Source organism: Melanerpes formicivorus, unplaced genomic scaffold (genome assembly GCF_026170545.1).
Source record: "Melanerpes formicivorus ecotype bairdi unplaced genomic scaffold, bMelFor1.0.p_v2 SCAF_268, whole genome shotgun sequence".
Taxonomy (NCBI): Eukaryota; Metazoa; Chordata; class Aves; order Piciformes; family Picidae; genus Melanerpes; species Melanerpes formicivorus.
Window position 1 is genome coordinate 187,509 of NW_027142620.1, and position 15,150 is coordinate 202,658.

At 42.3% G+C, this 15,150-nt stretch overlaps 1 pseudogene; it reads right to left on the reverse strand.

The window, feature by feature from the left end:
* Positions 1-2,807: 2,807 nt before the first annotated feature.
* The window catches only part of LOC137458648 (protein ECT2-like), a 28,437-nt pseudogene continuing 16,094 nt past the window's right edge, over positions 2,808-15,150 (reverse strand).

A 15,150-nucleotide genomic window follows, 5' to 3' on the forward strand; every position in this document is an offset into this window, starting at 1 on the left:
TAGATAATCCTCAAGGTCCCTTCCAATCCAAACCATTCTATGAATGGAACAAAAAAGCAGCACTGCCATTGAAAACCTCTTGGCTGTGTAACGTGAACAAGCTGATCCAAGCACAGCGAGGAAGATGAACTGTTCTTGTTGTGGAGCTTGGCGAGAGCCCCAGATCTGAGACAAGATGTGACATTTCACTTTGCAGGTAACAGGGAGGGCAGGAAACCTGCCTTATGCTGCAGATCAATACATCACTGAAAGAGAGAGAGGCCAGAGCCCAAATCCATCTGCAAGGTGTTGGAAACATCTAGGCCAGCACCTGGCTACAGTGTCCTTTAGCCTCCAGAAAGCCACAGACTAAAGCAGGTGTCAGGAGATGAAATCAGCTGCAGAAACAAAGCAAACATGAAAGGAGCCTCTGCCATGGGAAGGGGTGTTGCTGTTTTACAAACATACCCTTCTGGAATGCATAGATTCCCAGGCCCATGGAGCAGACTCAGTCCTGCATTCAGGTCTCTCTGAGAGTCAGCTTTAATCCATGAATAATTTGGCTGGCTAAACATGGAAGAGATGGGAGGAGGATTGGGATTTCTGATGCTTCCTCCATGCAGCAGTTTCTAAACCACAAGCTTTACAGAAATTATCCCACCACCTGCCTTTGGAAGGAATTTCTGACTAATGCATGTCTGGCCCCTCAGCCAGCCTTTTTCTTGGTGATGACATACACCACGAGCTCCCTTATTTAGGGAACATTACTAGAAGTTGTACTTCACTCCTCATCCTCTTACTTGTTAATGGCACATTAAAAACAGTCTGGCTCTTGGTGGCTGTGTCTGTTTTAGACCCACACACAAGGACGTATCTGAGCCCACTCCCCAGGAGTACCACTTCTAGGTCATTTCTCTTTTAAAGACTAGTTTCCAAATGACTGATGGGGGATTGTTTTCTCCAGCAAAGATTTATTTTTTTAGGGTTTTTTTGGTCACAGAAATGATTTATCTGTTGACAATGAAGTTCACTGGCCCCAGGCACCTGAAGTCAGTTGAAACCACTCAATGAAAAGCAAATACAAATTTAAGGGGGGGGGGGGAGGGGGGGGGTTAGGGTTAGGGTATATAAATACCCTCAGCCCTAAGACTGCCTCATAACTCTTCTGCTTGCTGTTGCAATCTTTGCTTCCTTGTAAATGCCAGAACTTCTGTACTAAGCCCTGGAAGGGACAATGAGCACAAGCAGAGTCAGCTCCTTCAGGTGTTAGGTGTATGTTTCCTGGTGGGTTGCAACACTAATTGCAACTCAGAGAAGGTAGCTAAGACAGCAGTTGGTCTTAAAACATTCTTCAGTTTCACTACTTGTGAAGCCTCTTCTGTCAAAGGGGTATAGTAAAAACATTGAAAAACACAAGATGATGATTTAAAGAGATGGAGAACAGGTCTACAGCTGAAGTATTTAAAGGCAGCAGAAGAGCTGCACTCGTGACACCCAGTGGTAGAGACCAAATGAGGACATGCACTAATGGCTAGGGATGAAATCAGTAGTCTGCTGTTACTAATCCCCTTCTGGAGTCAGTCAGCAGGACAGTACCCAGAAGAAAATCTGGAGCACTTCAGTCACACTCCTGATTCTGCAGGTGTCTCCCTCTACCTCTGCTTCGCATCACAGGGGAAGGAGAAAACAATGGTTACAGCAAGTTTCCCTCAAATGTGGCTACACAGTTTGCAAACTCCTGTGGACAAAGAGGCCACTCTGGCTGTCTCTTAGCAATTAGCATCTTAATACTCCTAAACAAAACACCACTTAAAAAGGAGGCTTATACTGAGAAGGCTATGAGCTAAACATGAGGTTATTGACACACAAGACACAGGAGGGCCATGAGGCACCAGGCAGCACTTCCAAAACAGTCCATGACTAAAATTAGGAGAATATTTACATCCATACCCAGTGTTACCCAGCTGAGAAGCCACAACAGTGGAACCTGTTGCTCATTCAGAGGCGAGATGTGACCACACATCTTTAGCCTCCAAACCCTGAACCATGGCAGGCCGCAGTCCTACATTGTTCTACAATCACTGTCACAAGAGCCAGTTTCACACTGGGGTGTTTCTTGTCCTTGTGGCAATTCATCAAGAGAAGACCTGAGACAGCTCAGCAAGGCACAGTCCATGAAGGATACAGTGCAGTGCCGTGACATTTGCAGCTTACTTTGTGGTGTGATTGGCCAACCATTCCTGTGCTCCCCAGGTAACCACCTCATTAACCTGGGGAGGAGAAGGTGGAATGGACACAAAATTAGCCACCAGAATGCTAAAGAGATTAACACAGGAGCACACAGCCCTAGCTTTCTTGAGAAAAGTTTCAGTAGTTACAGCACTTATCATAGAATCACAGAAAGCCAGCTTGGAAGGGACCTCAAGGATCATCTGGTCCTACCTTTGTAGGCGATAAGTGTAGTTGAAATGAGCTGGTCCAGCACCCTGCCAAGCTGAGTCTTAAAACTGTCCAGTGTAGGGGGATCCATTACATCCCCTGGGGAAAGAGTCCAGTGTCTGACTGTTCTCCTGATGAAAAGTTTTTGCTCAGGAGTCCAATCAGAATCTCCCCAGGAGTAACTTGTACCCATTGCCCACTGTCTTTTCCATGGGCTGATCTGCGTCAATACAACTAAAACCCCTTGTGATTATCTTAGTGGTTTCTAACATTGTGCTAAGCATTGCTAAGTGCTAACGACTAAGGTACCATTAATGTCAGGAGCAGGTCACCTGAGCAGCCAGCTGCTGTCAGTCACTACAAGCACAGCACTGTATTTCAATTCTGCTTCATATCAAGGGGGTTGTTGAGCGACTTAGCGTATGACTCCTCTTCTCAAAGATGGAGGGAAGACTGACCAGGGAAGGAGAAGAAATACCCTGTTGGGGAAGAAAAGAAACAAACAAGTCATTTCATCATTCATTAGGCAGTGTCAACAATGCAGTGTCATTTCACCCCCTTAATAAACTGTATGAAGAATGTAATAGCAGACAAGAGATTTCAGATTTGCAGCTTTTGAAATTGATTCTCCATTCCCAGGTTCTGAGCAGAGAAGTTAAATCAGCACCAAAGGAGAAGAATGGCCATATTAAATCAAAGCTCTTTCTTATCAGCCTTGAGAGATTCAGAATGCAACCTGGTTTTGAAGAGCAGCTGTTAACCAAGTGTTCACCTACACCTTGCATCACACTTTTTGCCCTAACCATCTCCCTCCAAACTGGAGGCCTGATACATTATGATGCTCTCAGACAAACAGAGCTCCCTGCAGATCCTACAACTTTCTGTATTCTTATCAGCTCTCAGTCCCAAGTTAGAGGCTGAACATGTGCCTTTGGCAGCAGAAGGCAACAGGTATCACAACGATTTGTCAAAGATTGCTTCAGCTGTGCCTGAATGGGCACAAACTAGTCAAAAAGCTGCCTCTTCTCGTGCTGGGAGCACAGGCTGCTTCTGGGGCATAAAATTCCAGTGAAAGCAACACCAATAGGCAGCACTAGAAGTTAACCTCTTTGGGTCAGCTGAAATGTTATGTTCTTTTTACACTAGACCACATGATACTTTCACAAGCAATCTTCTGTTTGAGCACAGCCAAGCTCTTTAGCATACACACAGGTCATGGTAGTCTGACAGCTTGCTGCACCTGCATGCTTCAAGAGCCTTTTAAATAGGGCTGTGTTGAGCAGGTAAGTTTATACCACTTCACTATGAAGTCTAATGCCTGTTTATGGCACATCTGCTCTGTGCAGCCGTGGGTACTATTTGAAAACTAAATCCTCAACTCCTCTTCATGTAGCAGCTCTTATTAGACTCCAAAGCATTTTATACAGGATATTTTCTTCTATTTACAGATAGGGCAATAGAAACTGGAGATCATGGGTAAAAGGACCTGCTCAAGACTTCCCAGCAGCCAGGTTACTCACAGCTCTGGACAGTGAGCTACACTACCACTTTGGACACACACTTGGACAACCAAACAGAAAATTCAGTTGTACAGAAATGAGTTCAGGAAAAAAGCCTGCAGGAAGTTAAAAGGGTTTGTTAAAGCATTAACTTAGCACCCAGAACCAGATCACTTGTGATTGTGGACTCCAACCCCATGCGCTGGAACAAAGCAAGCAAAAGCCCAGCACCACTTAAAACACCTTGTGGATTCTAGTGTTATGTAGGTGTAATGTGCTGCCTTAGAGGAATCACTGCATGCAAGATGGGCATTAACAGCCAGGATTTGATGCATGGAACTTTTCATCACCAGACTGGTTATCTCCAGCATCATCACAAATAGTAATAATAACAATTGAGGTAGGACATGCCCTGTCCAAGCCAGGACCATTTAAGCTTTCCAAGCTGAAAGAGGTTTTTTCTTCTACAGTATTTGAAAGACAAACATTTGTAGAGGCAGGACACAGCACAGGCCGAGGCCTGGAGTTTTGGGAGCTCCACTCAACAGAATGGGAACGATGAACATTTACAGGACACTGGACAGATCCATTCAGGCTGCAGGTAGAAGATGAACGAGCAATCTACAATCAGGAAGGGGTTCAAGAGTTAGTCCAAACAAGAAAATAAATCCAAGCATTCAAGCCTTTTGGTATTTTTACTCTACAGCTTTTCTACACCAAAAAAAAAATCCCCAGGTAAGCACAGGCCAGGACTGTATTTTATTAAACCACTTTTGAGTAACAGCTTTGATTCTCTCAATGGACTCAGGTTTCCTGCAGCTTTAGCTTCCTACTTCAGAACTGCATTGGTATCTCAACTTGAGGGGCTGGCAGCCAAACCTCTTTTCTCCTCAACTTTATGATTCAACCAAAAAGGCTTTGTGCAAGTTCACTGGTGTGTGAGATGGGTAAAAAAACAGCCTGCACACCATCTCACACAACACGGGATCTGCTGCCAAGCTACAGTTTACTATCTTAAAGGTCCGAGAATTCTGGGAAAGATTTGAAACAGGAAAGTAGTTTTTACCACTCTAAGTTCCTATCATTTTGTGAAAAAAGTATTTTTCTATGAGGTAGACACAAAAGTGCAGGACTTGTGTTTTCATGATAAATGAGATGCAGTGCTGTATCACAATGAAGACAGAACATTAGAATTTGAAAACAATTGTTGGAAGGAAGAAAATCTCTACAGAGAACTGGGGTAGAGCCAGAATGCTAGATTTTATTTCTTCTAAAGCAAGGGAGTCCACTGCAAGGCTTCGTCCCTTATTAATTCATATTTTCTCCTGCCTATCCCTTGTGGGACAGCAGGGCAATATCTGTATGTTGTACAATTTAATGGCCACTCAAAATACCGAATTATCTCTGTATTAAGGCACTGACATTCCAGGCAGTACTACAAAGATACACAGGAAATCCTGTTCTTGGCCTTCTGTCCTATAAACTACAGATTTTGAAGTAGATGTTTACTCAGCATACTGATTTACTCCAACACTAGATTAAAAGCAAAGATAATGAATAGAAGTCCTCCAAATCTAGTCTGCTTTACTAGGAAATTGAGTTTGACCTAACGTAGCAGAAGAAAGCTGCAACAGGCAGCCAGGCACAACAGAGGAGCTGCAGTGTGTAGAACAACAAATGATTTTACTAAGTTTTCTTAAACATGTGTGAGGAAACAATTCCCCTGCCTTTTACTAACCTCTCAAGCTGCAGCATCTGCATTTATCTGCCTTTCCTTTCCAGTTTGTTTCACAAGGTGTCCGTCATCTCACTGCTTTCACTGGTACTACTCAGGGTTGCACATCACATTTATATTGTCCAAAATCAAAAGCCTCAGCCAACATAAGACAGCATGGAAGCTTTGCACTCTCTCAGAAGAAAGAAAATATGTTGTTTTTTTCCTCTCCAACTCAGTTGCAGAAGGCAACTCCCAGCTTTGAGTGCACACAAGCAGATTTCTCTGCCTTTCCAGCAAGGAAACCTCCTCATTAAACTCTGGCTCAGAAAATAATATGTCTATCAATGTAGTTAAAAATAACTTTTTCTGCTGTGGTCCTTGGAAAAGTTAAAATAATCAGCACCAGACATTACAATAATTCTGCTGGTAAGAAGGTCTCTTGCCTGGCCTGCACACCAGGCAAATCACTCACCGCTAACGATGACGTACCGCTCAGTCGGCTGCCTATGGAACTCTCATTAGCTGAGCTGGGACTTCTTCCTTCCGTTGCACTAGGAGACATTAAAGCCCTTGGCAGACCTCTCTTTGGTGTTTTGGAGAAAGAAAATGCTTTTGTAACCTGTGGAGTTTGACAAGCAGTTAGTCACACACTGACAAAAGAATCAGACCGCAATAGTTACAACAGAGGATGCCATCCAGGCTGTGAGCAGCTGTAGGACTCGTATCAAATGTTAATATGCCTGCATCAAGATTGGCCAACACCCCCCCACATGGTGATCTGACTTGCAAGGTTCTCCATCACCCCTGCTCTTCTCACTCTGTCCAATATGAAGACAAGAGTGTGGGAGGAGGGAAGAGAGCAAAGAATCAGGGAACGGTCAAAATAAGGTCTGGTCAGCCAAGCTTCCTCACATTCCTTGGGTCTGCAAAGTCAGGACCTCGAGCTGCTCTCAACTGAGCCTTCAGCACCTTCTGCAGCACAGCAGCCTCTACACCTTCCTCTAAGATACATTATTACCTTGAACATGCTAACCCTGCTGGGAGGTTACTGAAAACGGGGAACAGATTCCTCCTGGCTGCATGACTCTGTCACCCTTTCTCCCACACCACACATTTTAGCAGTGAGAGGCCAGTGAGAGCCAAGCTGCCAGAACAGGCAAGCAGCCCTCCTTCTGCCTCCCTGCCAGGTCCTCTCAGCAGGACAGGGCACAGCTAAAGCACACAAGGAAAACATCCACAGGCAGACACCAGCATTCAGCTTACAGTTCCTTGCCATTTCAAAGTCTATTTTATTACTAGGCACATGTACTGTCAATCCCTCCTACTGTTGAAGTGTTTGAATTAAATCATCACATGCAGCTTTCAAATTCCACTCAACATGCCAGCACCACTTACAGACAATGCTTTGGGGGTTTCTGTAACATTTAAAAGATTTAGAAAATTAAACAGAGTAAGTTCCATAACAGACTCCCAAGTGCCTACATAGTACTGATGACCATAATGCGTAAGACCACAGATACTCCAACACTACCCAGGCAAAACCTCACATACTCCCTACCTTCTTTCTTCAAGAAGCTCATACTTAAAGAGTTTTAGTTCAGATTAAGTTTTTTCCTGTCACTACTCTAAGCGCTACAAAACACCTGACACAGGAACATGAGCACAATTCCCTGACTAAAAGAGGTTCCAATATAAATCACTACCCCTGTAGTATCTTACCTTTTTTGATGCTTTCTTTATTGCCCTGGATGCTCTGCTTCAAGTCCTGTCCATATCTTTAGTATTTACTTCAAGTGAATCAGGATCAGCAGTAGAAATCAGTTTCCTACGGACAAAAATAGTCTTAATAACAGTCAAACAAACATCAACACTCATCAAAATATCATTCTCCAGTTCATTAGGTCAGATTTAGAGGTGTTAACAGTCATATTCCTCTGCATTTAACTCTTAATATACAGTTAAGGAGCTATTTCCTCTCACACCGCATGATTGGATTAATTGCTGGTGCAATCACTTTATGAAACTACCTCACCAGTGGTTTTACATTTGTTGGGTTTGATTCACTTTCAACTCGAGGTGAGGAGGAAGTTCTTCACCGAGCGAGTCATTCGGCATTGGAACCGGTTGCCCAGGGAGGTGGTTGAGTCATCGACCCTGGAGGCGTTCAAGGGGAGATTGGACGTGGCACTTGGTGCCATGGTCTAGTCATGCGGTCTGTGTTGATAGGTTGGACTCGATGATCCTCGAGGTCCTTTCCAACCTAAGTGATACTGTGATACTGTGACCAAAGTGAAGGCAATGGTTCTGATGTGTACCTGAGGAGCTTCATAAAGATACACACCTCGATTCACTAACATCTAGAACTCTTCTGAAGTGAAATCTTCATAATTCCAGCTATCAAGCATGATGATTATGAAAGACTTAAGTCTTTCAGCTTAAGCAGAACATATGCCACAAGATTTAGTTGTTTTGGGGTCTGTTTTCAGTTGTGGGTTTTATTTGTTTGGGTGTTGGTTTTGTGGGGGTATTCTGTCAGGGGGGGTTTGTAGGGTTATTTTTTTTTTGGTTGGTTTTATTGTTATGGAGGTTTTGTGTAGGTTGGGATTTTTTTTGGTCATTTTGTTTGTTTGCTTTGGTTGGTTGGTTGGGTTTGTTTTGTTTGGTTTGGTTTGGTTTGGTTGCTTTTTTGTTGTTTGGGGCTTTTTTAAAACCAATGCCTCATGCAAAGTAATCTTTGGCCAGCTACTTACAAAAGTTGGAGGCAAAGGGAAGCATGGATGGCAGTGGGAAGTTGCTGGGCGTTTCGGGGGGGTTATTTTGAGAAAAATGAATTCTTTAAAAATCGAGGGGAAAAACCAGAAGGACACCAAATAGGAAGCGCTGTGGCGATTCCCAGTCCAACAAAGACGTTAAAGCTTTCACTGCCACCGTGTGGCACAGCCAGTGCTATCGCAGTCTCATGACGCTACAGAGGTCTTGAAAACCAGGCAAGCACGCTTAAACTGAAGCTCACATTAACGTTTAAATCAGCAAGAAGAAAAAGTATTCTACAGTTGCTACAAAGCAGTAGCTACAGACATTGTAACTAATGGGATTCAGCACAACAGGTTACAATTTTTCAGCACAATTGGGAATGTTCTGGGGCAAGAGGGAATGATACATTTATTACAGGAAGATTTAATTTCTATTTAAAAACCCCAACATTTTTCCTTCCTTGTGCTATATGGAATACAAGAGGCTGAAGAGAGGGGATGAACAGATTACATAAATTAAACCACTGCTGAATCAGACTATTTCCTACCCAGGACCAAAAAAGGAAGGAAAAGCACAGACAAGTTTCTTCTAAGCTCCTAGATGACAAGCCAAATAAAACTAAGCTGCTGTTTTGATTACCTTACCTCCCCTGAAACATGCATGTCTTTAAAGATTACAGAGCATCGAATATTGTACGGTAAGAGTACAGTGCAGGAGAGAACACTCCTAGCTTAAACCCCACTTGTTGCACCTCTGTGTACTGCACATTCTCTGCTAATTTGGAGGACCCATATGTAGCCATTCCTACACAATTAACACATCAGCTGAACAGCTCTTGCCCTAATTGGAGAGGAGCTGCTCTTCAAATTGGTAGCTTTCTGGCTGTGGGAAACCTACAGATTGAACTTGTAACAGTGCGAGGAGGCCATTTGCCTCTTTTATTTGATTGTTTTCCTCATTTCATCACTTTAAGGTTTCTGTCTACAGGAGGAATATGCCTCATGTCTCTCACATTATGGTGGCCATGCAGATATGGTGTGCAACAAAGAATTCAACTTCAGACAGAGTTAAACTGAAGTGTATAACTCGTAATGCTGGGATTGTAAATTGAAGCATAGCTGTGAGAGATGCAAGATGAAGACAACTCTGGTTAGGTCTGTAGTGCAGAGTTTAAATTCTTTAGAACTAACTTGTGATGGGGGAAGAGCACAACTCTTCATTTTAAAGTACTTACTAGTTTCTGCAGAAGCTAACTTCCAGGCTGCTTCCTTTTCTGCCTTTTAACCACTCGCTTGCAGATGTGCTAGCACAAACATTTTCTGCTCTACTTCACCTCAGGCACGTCCCCTATTATCAAGTTCTTTAGTTTCATGCACTTCAAGCCAAAAGGAGGAAAGCACTTCTAGTCAGCAGTGTGGTTCCAGAGTACTTACTGCATCTGCTTTACAAATGCTGTTAGCCATGTGCCGACACAACATCTTCAACCAGTCTTCTTTAGGAGGTTCTTCAGTTATCATCTGGAAACTCAGCAGCTTGTTGTTGAGTTCTGTAGGAGGCTGCACAACTAAGGCAAAGGCTTTATGGCAATCTACAGTTAATAAAAAGAAGAGGTGAGGAGTTAAGACAAAGAATAATCACTTTGCACATAGCTCAGGAGGGAACTTTCAGTTAACCCTATGTCTGCCAGGATTTGGTGCAAGAATTGTGTCTTTATTTACAAGATAGCTGTTGTATCACTTGCAAGAGCATTTGAGTTCTGTCCACATCCTCCACCAAGACACTGCAATCAACTAGTCAAGCAACAGTTTATTCACCAAGTAATCTGTGTCATGTAGTTTGTAGACTAGTCAGTCTTTACTAGGAGAGTAGTAAATATCATTTTTGTTCTCTGACTTATGAAATGTTGGACAGCTCATTTCTTTATCAAAAGAGGGCAAGGAAAGCAGGAAAAGTAAAGCAGGAAAGCAAAGACATCAGTACCATGTATGACACATTAACATAGTCAAGTTACAACAGTTTTACTGCTTAAACTTGACAAAAAGAGTGCTGACTTGATAGTTGAAAATTAATCCATTGCTGATACTCCTTTATAGCAGATACAGTTGAAGCATGCTAAACACAGCTGAGAGAAGAAAAATCCCCCAACAAACCAAACCACCAAACACAAACAAACAAAACCCCACACAACAACAAAGAACCAAAGCAACCCACTGCCAATTCTGCAAAGCAGCACTGGAAAGGCTGTGCTGGAAAAGAGTGCGCACAGAGTAGCTGACCTCATCCAAGATTTGCATACTACAGTTTTAGCAAGTCATAAATGGAATGCTTCCAAATGGCACTCATCACCCAAGTTCCAAAGTAAACTGAAACATTGCACAGTAATGTAAAGAGAATTCTTAAAAGGGAAATACTGAAGTACCAGCTAAAACAGCAGGCAAGCATCACCTTTACCACCTACCCCCTCTGCCATGTCCATTTTATGTAGGATTTCTATGCTCAGGACAAGACAAAGCAGAACGAGTATGACATGCACACAAACACCTACAGTGAAATATAAAAACCTGTCTCTCTAGAAACCAGTCTGACTTGACTGCTTTAGAAGTCTCCATCAAGGCTGGAACAGTATTGCAGCCTGAGTTCTGCTGCAGGAATACCTAACTCCATTGAAACCCCTACATTCTCAGCACAGCAAAGCAACCACAAAAATTAAGCCATTTAAATCTTGCTTTATAGATGCTAAGCACAGCTTCTCCTGAGCATCACTAATTAAATGAAGATTGGGTTTCACAGCAACATTTGTCTCTGGTCAGTCTAATGCTCTGGACTGAAGTATCTTCTTTTTGGTTCTGTTTTGCAAATCCAGAGCTGTCAGTCGTACCACTTTGTGTAACTCACACTGCCACTGGGCTGGCTTATGCTAATGCCATCCAGCAGCTCTGCCATATTCAGCATCCTGCAGTGATTCTTGAAAAGCCAAAAGGTCTCAATGCAAGGAATGCTCAAGCTCATACACAGCTTCAGACAGAAGCTTATACTAAAAGCACACACAACAAATATACCTCAGCATTCTATCCCATGACAGCAGACCCTTAACACCATGAACCAGTTTTCATTAGCTATCACAGAACCTCAAAACACACAGACCTTCTGTTTCTCTGATGTCTAAGACTTTCTTGATCTGGGAGACAGGCATCAGAACAACATGCTTAAGAGATGCAGGAGGCCTCGTGTGGCCATGTGGACTCTTGAAAGCACTGATAACTTTATGCTGTTTCCTTGCAATCTGCAGTTAAATAAAAGACAGAAAGAAGTTGTATTGCCATTGTTTTGTCTATTCTTTTACCATCCAGTATACAGGAAGGCAGAGGAAGCCTTGATACAGAAGAATACTCTTAAGGATTATTTTGGTCTACTTACCACATCAAACTTTTAGCAACTCCCTTATCTCACTATCACTCTCTACAGTTCAAGTGTCCCAGCTGTTACCCATCAATACACTCACTCAAAAAAAACTTATATACCAAGGAAAGTAATTTTGTATTCCAGATCTCAATTATGTCCTACATAAAAAGCAAGGTCCTTTTGAAACCTGCACAAGGGAGTCTAGATTTGAACAGAAAAGACATTGTGTAAGTTCATGAACCAGGTGCATTACATGTTTAAGTAAGGTGTCTTCAGTTGCTTGTATCTTATACAAGAGGTAAGCCAGGGAGATTAAAACAGTTTCTTTTCTTTTCCTTCTTTTACAAGGAGAGATGAAGCCATGTCAACTAGACCTTGAGGAAAAGTGCACTAGTCACAGCAGCCTTTTGTCTCAGTGCTGCTTAAGACAGCACTAATTTTGGAACACCTCAGAGTGAGTCTTCTACGAAGACGATGTTATGTACTGCTGAAGACATTAACAGTGACTTTCATAGTGTCCTTTACAACCTCAGTTTCTCCACATAAGTTCCAGTATTACTCTTTTTCTTTAGCTCTTCCTAACATACTGTCAAAGGCATTAAACCTGTATTATTTTTGTAGCCTAAGCACAGACCCTAGAGGCCCACTGTTTACTCCCATTAAACATGGCCAAACTTTAGGATGACAAGCATCCTGCTGAGACCAGGCCTCCAGCACTACTACATCCATTGGTACTATTCAAAGTGCTATTCAGCTAAGCGTTTCTTAACATATTAAGCTGCCTCTATGTTTTTGATCTGTCTGCAAGACAATAAAGCCTACATTAACAGCTCTCAGCCATCTAGAAGCAACTAGCTACTTGTGTCGGCTTATACAACAGCTCATGGAAAGGCAGCATCAGCATGTGTTGAGCTATCAGCTTTCCATGACTTAGAATCCTGCTTCCAAATTTTCAAATTGTACTTGTTTATATTCATATGTAGTGTTAAGCCTTTTATAATTCAGTTCATGAGCTGTACTTACATGGTCATCTTACCTCTAAGCAATCATTGAACAGAAAAAGTGTGACCTGTTCTCCCCTGTCACAGAGGTCATCGCTGAGTGCTACGGTTTCCAATCGCTGAACTAAGCTTCGATGAGAGGACAAGAGATTGGCCTAAGTGATAGAAACAAAAAGCTCATTAAGCATTTAACTCAAGGACTGGATTACTGCTTGCTTACAACTTAACACTGGCAATCTGTTTAAACCAGCACCACTGCAATTGAACCTCAGACACATTTACAAAGGGAACAAAGTAGTGCAGAGATCTGCAGCTGCAGAGAAATTACTTACTGGACATCCATCGGCTTCATAGAACTTCATCAAAGAACTGCCTTTGTGCCTCTGTTTTTCTTTTGTCTTCACTGATGTGCCTGAGGGAAGCATATTGTATTTATTCTTTAATACCAAGCAACAGTAAAAGAATGTACTGCATTTAAAATGTACACAAAGAATAAAGCTAACCAGAGAGATACAGTGTGCACAGCAGCACTAGAAACATAGAAAATCAACGTAGCCAAATACCACATGCTAAGAATCTTGGAAACTTCAGACCTAGAGCAGCATTCTTGCCATGTCAGCAGCTGACATAATTCAGTAAACACCTAATGCCCCTCCTCTGCCCCATAAGATCAGAACTAGGGGCCAACACAATGCAGTTCTTTGCAGCCTGGATTTTACCCCTCCAAGTCAAAACTGCAGCTCACCAAGAAGCAGATGCAAGAATAAATTACAACTTAAAAGTTGCTGTTGTTGAAATCAGACAAACATTTACCCAATTAATACAGGAGGTCTCATTGCTGGAGACATGAGCTACACTTCAAAAGAGGTGAGACTCACTACCTAAACAGCTTCAGCTTTAAGCTAATTAACTTGTGGAATGGTGCCAAGAATAGCTAATGCAGGAGCAGGAGAGAAACTCATCTTCCACCAGTAGCATGTCCTTACAGTGGCCTATCTCCTTAGAAGCAAAATTTAGAAGACAAAACAGTGTTTCAGTGTGGAAGGAATAGATAGAGTTGGAACAGAACAGAGGACTTGGGAGGTTCAGCTTCTTGCTGAGGCAGGGAGTAAGCAGAGGTTTAAGGAAAACTGCTGGGTAACAATGCCACATACCACTTTGAGAGCTCTGGCACAGAATGCCAACGTGACAACGGTGACCAAACTAGGCTGAAGAACAAGAATGTCTAATTACCTGGAGACTAGAGTTATGGCAACAACACAACAGGAACAGTTTTGGAGGAGCAGAGAGATCTAGATGTGTAACAGTATGTCTCATACAATGAGCATCACTTATGTCATCACTTCCTTTAAGGACTCGATAGCTCTCTCTAGAGTTATCTTACCTGGGTTCTCTTCTGCTGTATGCTTCTTAATAGCTACAATTGAAAAATAAGAATAAGAAAACCCCACATATATTACAAGTGCCTAAAAACAAATCAGAAAAATTCAGCTTTAGATTGCTCAGTCATAGAAGATTATTTTAACAATAAACAGAAAACCCAAACCAACACAAACCACAGCTATCCTGGAATCCAGATAGCCTTGATTAAGTGGGGAAGTAGGCTGAGCAGCAAGTGTCCATGCATCTCATTAAGAAAAAAACAACCACAAACACACCTACAAGACAAAACCAAGCCCTCAAACTAGTCAAAATTTGCAACAAAAGTACATGGTGATTTTGTTGTAGCACTGAGAGAAGCTTAGAAATCTTTTCCTAAGCAAAGAATGGCATTGTAGGGGTTTTATTATTAGAATCATTACTACAGCAAGTAGCAGATACCAGGTGGAACACCTGAAGCTGTAAGCCTTGTCAATACAAATCACTCTCTAGTTTATGCTAGCTGCATGTGAAGCTCAATTATATTTGCATTTGAAGAGATGAAACTGTTGTCAGAGCAAATGATTTCTCTACTTGAATCCTATGGACGAATACATGAACAAGTGAAATTCAGCCAGAAGTATGTTTCTTCTGTAACTGCCACTGAGCATGATGAACTCCCAGAATCAGCTTTGGTTTTATATGAGAAAAATGGTTGCTAATTATGGCAAAAAGCAAGTATTAGCTTGGTTTTAACACCTTCACAGGCAAACTACTAAAAACCATCACTGGATTACCATTTAGTAGTAGAGCAACACTAGGCAGCCTTTGAACAGGACGGATAAGGAGTTCAGCTAAGCTTTGGCGACCACGTTCAGGTTTAGCTTGGTTTATCTGGGGAAAAGAGGAGAAAGCAATCTTTTCATTTTGTTTTTAACTACACAAAATACTAACAATCCCAGGAGAAAAAAAAAAGCCTTCCTTGAAACTAGCATTGCAG